The sequence below is a fragment of the Macrobrachium nipponense genome, chromosome 40, assembly GCF_015104395.2.
Source record: "Macrobrachium nipponense isolate FS-2020 chromosome 40, ASM1510439v2, whole genome shotgun sequence".
Classification (NCBI taxonomy): domain Eukaryota; kingdom Metazoa; phylum Arthropoda; class Malacostraca; order Decapoda; family Palaemonidae; genus Macrobrachium; species Macrobrachium nipponense.
This window is the reverse complement of record NC_061101.1, coordinates 56,280,069-56,288,276: the sequence shown is the minus strand read 5'-3', so window position 1 is coordinate 56,288,276 and position 8,208 is coordinate 56,280,069.

The window sequence follows — 8,208 nt, the reverse complement described above, 5'->3', positions numbered from 1 at the left end:
GCGGTAGAAGTCTGGGGTAGGCTGAAGGCCTTCCTAGAAAAAAATAAGAGAAATCACTGTAAAAGTGGCCGTGTGTAACATGGAAGAAAGGGAATATGCAGAAGCGAATCGTTTCTGTATCATTGCCAGTGAGTATAATGGTAGAGTAAGAGCCCTTAACACTCAGGTCAGGAGGTATTGTGCTAGACATAGACGTCAAGGAGTACGTCATTTACCCACGAACCCTGTAAGCTATAGACAAGAAAGAATAACTGATCGAGTTCATTTCGACACCGCTCTTCGCTGGGAGGACATACCCTTCGGCCCCTCCAGGACGACGCTCCTCTGCGATACCAGTACAGGAAGCCCCCGTCCCCTGATACCCGCCTCCCGCAGGAAACAGGTGTTCGACGTCATTCATGGCCTTTCGCACCCGTCTCCCCACACGACAACCAGGTTCCTGATGGAGAAGTTCGTGTGGCATGGCATCAGGAAGGACGCTCGAGAGTGGGCCAGAAACTGCATTGTGTGCCAGAGTAGCAAGACGGGAAGGCACACCGAATCGGGGATAGGCTCTTTTCTCCAACTCAGGTGAAGATTTGGACACATCCATATCGACAACGTCGGACCTCCTCCTCCATCCAATAGTGCTAGATACCGCCTGACAGTGATCGACCGGTCTACCAGGTGGCCCGAGGCCACCCCGATGTCAGAAGCCACCGCAGACACCTGTGCAGAAGCCCTCCTGATTAGCTGGATCAGCCACTTCGGAGTACCCGATGACGTCACAATGGACCGAGGGCCAGCCTTCACGTTAGAGCTCTGGTCTTCCCTGGCACACCTGATGGGGACCAAGCACCACAATACAACGTCCTACAATCCCGCAGCCAACGGCATGGTGGAAAGGGTCCATCGCTCCCTCAAGGCTTTCTTATTGGCACACTGTCAGGGCCCCGATTGGAAGGCACAGCTTCTCTGGGTCCTCCTCAGTCTCCGCACTGCCCCAAGAGCCAATGGCGACCCTTCCCCAGAGAAGGTGTACGGAGAGACCCTGACAGTGCCAGGCGAATTCTTCCCTGCCGACAGCAACATCCTGATATGCCCCTGGCAAGGAAAGGTTGGCGCGCAGCCGACCAGGGGGGGAAGTTTAAGTTTTTTCCCTGCCCAAAAGAGGCGTACGTCAACAGGATGAAGCAGTTCCACCCACGAGCCCTGGACTCCTGCAGGTTTGTCTTTGTGAGGAATGACGCCGTCCGCCTGCCTTTGATGAGGCCCTACCGGGGCCCGCACAGAGTCATCCGTCGGGAGGAGAATGCATTCCTCGTGTCAATCGGCGCCCACTACAGAGGAGTTATGGGAGTTCCATTTGACAACGTCCTTGAGGATTGAGAGAGTGAGTGAGTTTCGTGGTTTGTGTTGCTGTTGAGATTGTGTAGTGTGTATTTGTGTTTTGGTTTTCCGTAAGAGAGAGAGAAAGAAAGAGAGAGAGAGTGTGTGTGTAATTGGTGGATGGATGGTTAACGATTGAATTGGCTGTTGGTGAGCTCTGGGTTGTCTGCTGGTGCAGCTGGAGTTAGTTGTTAGGATCAGAGTTTTGAGTCAATCTTGGTAGGGAGCGTGTGATGGTCAGTAGTGTTGGCAGCGGTCTATGAAGACTGTTGAAGGCATTGAAAGTCAGTTAAGTTGTGTGTTGTTGATTTGTTGTTTAGTTGTTGTTAAGTTGATATTGTTTGCTTTGGAGTTGTTGTGCCTGTGCTGTTAGATTTGTTGTGCTTGTGAGTTCCTTTTGGGTTGTATGTGAGTTGTTATGGTTGGGGGTCGTTGTTGTTGTTGGTGAGCTGTTGTGATTCCTTGTTGTGGTTGTATTCCTTGTTTTGTTGTTGTGTTGTGGTTGTGTTCCTTGTTTGTTTGCTGTGTTGTTGAGTTGTGTTGTATTCCTTGTTTGTTTATGTGTTGTTAAGTTGTGGGATTGTGGTCCTTGGGTGTTGTGTTGTTGGGTTGTGGGGTTGTGGTCCTTGGTTGTTGTGTTGTTGTTGAGTTGTGGGGTTTTGGTTCTTGGTTGTTGTCTTTGTTGTTGGTGGTGTCTCAGTGACCTCGACCAGCGGACAGCACAGCATAGCTGTCTCGGACACCCAGGTCCGCTACAGGTTCTTAATTATAATAAACAAAAAGATTCAACACCAACAGTTGAAACTGGGTATACGAATATAGAAAGAAACACAAACAGAACAAAGGTTTATTACAAGCTTACTAACAAGATGAAATGCAGAATTTTTTCTCCTATTTACATAACAAAAAAAAAAATAAAATCCTACAGTATGTGAACTGGGGAAGCGGTGCTGTAATGAAATACTTGCTGGCCAGTTTTGCAGCTATCGAAAATCAATGCTCGCAGCGACGGCTTAGCAAAGGAGAGCTGTAGAACTTTAGACGTCTTCTTGACTCCATACTGCAGAAAGCAATGTCTATTCTCGATACTCGAAGGGCAGGTTACTCCTCAAAACCACCTTGTAAGAAGTTTCTTCTCTGAAAGCTTGCTCAACGTCGAAATATCTCTGTCGCTCTCTCTCTGACTGGACGACTTGACTCGAATCCGATCACACTCTCTCGAGCGTCTTCTTCCTCTCTTATCCTTCGTCTGTTCCTTCTTCTCTTACCTCTCTCTGCTCATCTGATCTCTCTTACTTCTTCAGGCATATATATATATATATATATATATATATATATATATATATATATATATATATGTATATATATATATGGCGATCTGGGCGCTGGGCTTACCAGCGAACGTCGTCTCCAACAGAAACTTTTTAGAAGGATCTAGACGATTACATCATAATATGCTGTGTTTCTGAGGACGTGACGGTGCGTGTTGAGTTCTGTAACACACCTGGGGATTCTCGAACCATCATGAGAACAGGCACCTCCCACACATGCGCGAATGCCCCTTTGCTGCTGACCTACTCGAAGAAGATTCGTTTTCCTTTCCTTTAATATATATTACTTCGCTGTAGAGTGATTACCATGACAATAGCCTGGAGTATCTGGAGTTTGGTGAGTACATGTGTTGTGGTTTTTTGTCCTGTGTGTAGGTAGGTCAATTGTCCTGCGTGTATTCCATAGTGTGAAGAGGAAAGTTTGGTTGAGGGTGAGTTTGGCAGCCGGATTGGTTAAGTTTATTTGGGGGGATTTTGCCCGCTTGTTTTTTGAGCTTGTGATCCTGCCACATTACATTTTTGGCACCCAAACAGGGACTGCTGATGCAGCAGCTGCAGGACGATTGGGGTAGTGAGTTGTGTGATTAGTAGAGAAAGTGAGGATGGAAGTGTTGAAGGAGGTGGAGAGGCTGAAGGAGGAATTGTGGGTGGCGAGGGAAGTTAAGGAAAGATTGGAAGTGGAGAATGAGACGTTGAGGGTAGAGTGTGAGGAGCTGAAGAGTGAGTTAGAGGAAATGAGAGGAATGCTAAGGAGTGCAAAAGTGGAAATGAAAGAAGAGGTGAAAGGAGCAGAAGAGAGAATGGTTGAGAAAATGGACAAAAAATTCAGAGTGATGATGAATGCAGTGCAGGAGATGATGAAGGGATTCATGGGAGAGGGAGCAGTAGGAGGTAGGCCTACTGGGTCTTGTGATGGGCCAGGATGATTAAGAAAGTGAAAAGAACAGGTGGATGAGAGTATGAGTGACGAAGGTTATTTGGTTGTGATAAGTAAGGGAAAGAAGGGGAAGACACAGGATAGGGATAAACCTGAGGACAAGAATAAGAAGGGGGCTGAGAAAAGAAGAAGACTAAGGGAAAGAAGGTTAGTAAGGGTGACGGACAGGATGAGACTAGGACTGAATACATTGGGGAAAGGGCTGAGAGTGATTTAGATAGCAGTTAGTGGAAACAGGTAGGTAGAAAGAAGAAGGGTAAGAAGAGCGTAATCAAGAGTGTGGACGTGAGTATGGAAGTGGACTCGCTGTATTCAGAAGAGGGAAAGAAGGGTCAGAATGGAAGTAGTGAAAGTGAGAGTGAGCAGGAAGTGCGAAAGGCTGCGTATATGAGAGAGGTACCCCGATGTGCATGATACAAGGTATATGGTAATGGGGACATAGGGGACTTTTTTTAAGGAATATGAAAAGTATTGTGTGGCTAAGTATGGGGATAACAAGAGAGTCTGGGCAAGAGAGTTAGGTAGCTTTTTGACAGGATTTTTGTTGAGTATGTATGGGAGTAATGATGAGTGTAGGGAATGTGCCGCATGAGAGTGTGAAAGCCAGGATTGTAGAACAGGCAAAGAGGATAAAGAGTAGCGTTAGATATAGGAGAAAGCATGATTTTGGAGAGGCAAGAATGAATGTTGGTGAGTTGTTGTCAATGTATGTCTGTAGGTTAGAAACATCAGCCAGGAAAAAGTTTGGGGACGAAGGGATAAATGTGTGTAAGGAGTTAGTGCAAAAGTTGTTGGCAACTCTGCCTGAGAGTGTATATGAGTTAATAAATCTGAAACATAAGGAGAAAATGAGATGGACGAATGAAAGGTTGACGTAGAACAACATTTTAGAAATAGTAGAGGATTACAAGTTAGATAGGTGTATGAAAGAGAGTAGAAGTGTTAGTGTTAGGACTGAAGTAGCTGAGGTTATTCCAGAGTTTAAAAACTATAGGGAGGCAGTTTTAGAAGGGCCGAGGCGAATGTCAGAGCGAGTGGTTGATAGGAGTGTCAGAGCAAGTAACGTGAGTATAGTTAGCCCTAAAAGAGATAGGAGTGTGAGTGTCAGAAGAGTAGGGTCAGTTAGTTGTGAGCAAGAGCAGCAGTGTTACAGATGTGGTAAGCCAGGACACAAGAAGAATGAATGTCGGTGGGCGTTAGGGGCGTGTTTTGGGTGTGGGGCAAATGGCCAATTAGTGAGTGAGTGTAAGAAAGATAGGGATATTAAATGTTACAGGTGGGGGACAGGCAGGGCACATAGCTAGTGGATGTCGGAGTACCTGTATGAACGTGGTTTGCGGCAACTGCGGGAAGAATGGGCATAATGCTAGGGTGTGTAAAGAACAGCGTGCGAAATGTGTTGAATGTGGAATGGAAGGTCACGTGGCAAGTGTGTGTAGGTGAAAGAGGATGAGTCAGGTTGGGAATTCGGGAAACTAAGTGAAAAGGGATTCAGTTGGGTGGGTCCTCTGGTATGCGGGCAGTAAGAGTGATGCATGTGCGTGAAGGATTGTTACATGAAAAGGGGTTTGGGGATAGAGCTCATGAATGTATGAGTGTAAAAGTTAGATGCAAAGGGGTGTGTTTGGTTGCTTTAACTGATACCGGGTGCAGTGTAAATGATCTTTTCAAGAATGGATGTGACAAGTTGCAGAGTGAGTGTGAAATTGGGGAGTGTAAACGGGAGGTCAGGGGAATGGGAAATTTAGGTATGTCTGTGGTGGGAGTGGTGCATGAAAATGTAGAAATTGGAGGGGTAGTGGTGGATGAAAGTGACTTTTATGTGATCGAGGGAGTGAGTGATAAGTATGATATGTAGTTAGGGTACGGGTTCTTGAGGAAGTGTGGAATGGTGGTTTGTCCAAGCACGAATATGGATGAGTTGCACATGAAGGGGAACATACGTGGAGAGTTGTACTTGGGTAGGAATGGGGAGGTAACCAGTAAAATATGGAAGGGGGTGCCGTTAATTGTGAAAGAGAGTCTAAATGAGCTGCGAGAAGTCAGAGAAGTTGTTAGTGTTAAAGTTGTGTGGCCAGATAGTCTTGGGATTGTCAAAGGTGACAAGTGTGCATATGTGGTTGAGGGTGTGGATGTGAACAAGTTAGTAAAAGCAAGCATGCATGTATGTGACGAGATTTTGCATATGGAAAATCCGCAGATTTTTGTAGCCTCATTGCAAGTGTTAGGAAAAAGTGAGTGGGTATATGTGAAGGTGATTGTTTGGGATTGCTGTACACGTTGGTGAGTATGGATGACGAAAGATATGTTGAGGTGCGGTAGGTGATGACAGGTAGCATGAATGTATGATGAGTTGAGAGAAAGAGTTAAGATGGATGAGAATGTTAGTGATGACGAGAGGAGGCGGTTGATGCAGATGTTGTGGGATAGGCAGGGTGCATTGAGTTGTGGTGGCGAGGATTTTTGGGGGTCTAGGCTTCCCGGAGTCAAGATAGTTTTGGAAGACAATACCCCCATATATCAGTGTCCCTGACACTTTTCCCCTCCTATTACCTGAGAGATTTAGGAGCAGTGTGAGGAGCTTGAGAGAGGGGGGGTGATAGAGAGGAGTGAGAGTGCCTGGAATAGCCCCATAGTTCCTGCTATGTAAGCCAGATGGAAGTCTGCGGATGTGTGTAGATTACAGGAGGGTGAATGAAGTGACTGTGAAGGAGTGATTTCCGATGAATGTGGTGTCTGATTGTGTGTACAAGATGCATGGGATGAGAGTGTTTACCAAATTAGACCTGGTGAGGGGATATTACCAGATGCCTCTTGAGGAGGGGAGCAGGCCTGTTACTGCTGTTTCAAGTGGTAGTTGCCACTACCAGTTTAAACAGTTGAGTTTTGGGTTGGCTAACGCGCCTGCTGCCTTTCAAAGGCTGGGTTTGATAGAAGGAAGGTGACTGTATTTATAGATGATATTTTGATTGCCAGTGAAATTGTTGAGGAGAATATGGAGCTGCTTGAGAAGGTGTTAGAGTGGTTGGAAGAGGTTGGAGTGAAAGTGAAGCTAGGGAAGTGGAATTTCTTGGTCAAAAGGTGAGTGCTAGTGGCATAAGGAAGAATGAAAAGTTTGTGGAAAAGGTAAGGGAGTTTCCACGTCCCCAGACCGTGCGCGAGTTAACGGGTTTTTTGGGGTTGATTGAGTTCGGGAGGATGTTTGTTAGGGATTGTTCAGTTATAGGGAAGCCGTTGACTGAATGGACAAGGAAGAAAAATTGTACTAAGCTAAAGTGGGATGAGTGAATGGTGGGAGCATTTGAGAGATTGAAAGAGGATGCTGCTAGAGATGTCACCTTGGGTTTTCCAGACTATAGTGAGGATGCGAGTGAGCTTGAGCTGTATACTGATGCGAGCGAGGTTAGTGTGGGAAGGTGTTTAGCGCAGATGAGAGGTGAATGGGGAGGAACAGGTGAGAGTAATTGCGTATGTATGTAAAGCTTTTAATAAAGCAGAGTGTAAGAATTCGGTGGTTGAGAAGAAGCTTGCGGCAATGAGGTTTTGTGTGAAAGCGTTGAAAGTCGTTTTTGTATGGGGTAAAACTTATTATCTGGACGGACCATCGGCCATTAGTGTACATGATCGAGAAGGAGAGTGTGAATGCTAGGATAGCAAGGACAATTGAAGATTTGAGTGAGTTTGATTTTAGGTTAGAATATGTGCCAGGGAGTAAAAATGTGATTGCTGATGCAATGTCTAGGATGCATGGTAGGGGCAATGGTGTCGTGAAGAGTGATTGGGGTCCGAATATGGTGCATGAGGGTTTGGTTGTAAAAGAGAGGTTTGAAGGGGGTGACAGAGTGTGTGAATGTTTGTTTTCAGCGTTGAAAGACTTGGAAGGGAAAGGTCTGGTTGAAGAGGTATCGGGTAGTGCGAATGAATTGCAAGTGAGGTTGATGAGTGAAGTGCAGAAGGGAGTGGCATATACGGAGGAACGAGGTGGGGAAGAGGAAATGTTGCATAAATTGCTGTCAGCAGTAGCTGAGTTGTTTGGAAGAAAGGTGTTTTTGTATTTTGGATGGGCCAGACTGGTCGAGTATCGAGGGAGGGTAAGTACAGGTAGTGAGCATGGGGTTTTGAGGATTCAGTGTGGGGAACATGGTTGTAATTGCTTGGTTAGGAAAGGGGACTATGAAGGGGTTTTGAATCAGGACTACAGTAGTGGGGAGATAGCTGAGGATGAATGTGGTGAAGATGATTGTGATGTGGATAACCAGGTGGACGTGGCAGTGAATGTGTGTATGCATGGGACTCAATTGTCAGATAGAATGATAGTGAGTACTGTGGTTTGGTTGATTTGGGGGCATAAGCTTCCTTGGTGAGTGGGTCAGTGGTGTGTGAACTGAAGAGATGCGATTGGGAAGTGACAAGGCGGTGTTCAAATGTGAGGATTTGGTAAGGGGCTATTACCAGATGCCTCTTGAGGAAGGGAGCAGGCATGTTACGGCTTTTTCGAGTGGTAGCTGCAGCTATCAATTCAAGAGGTTAAGTTTTGGATTGGCTAATGCGCCTGCTGCCTTCCAGAGGGCG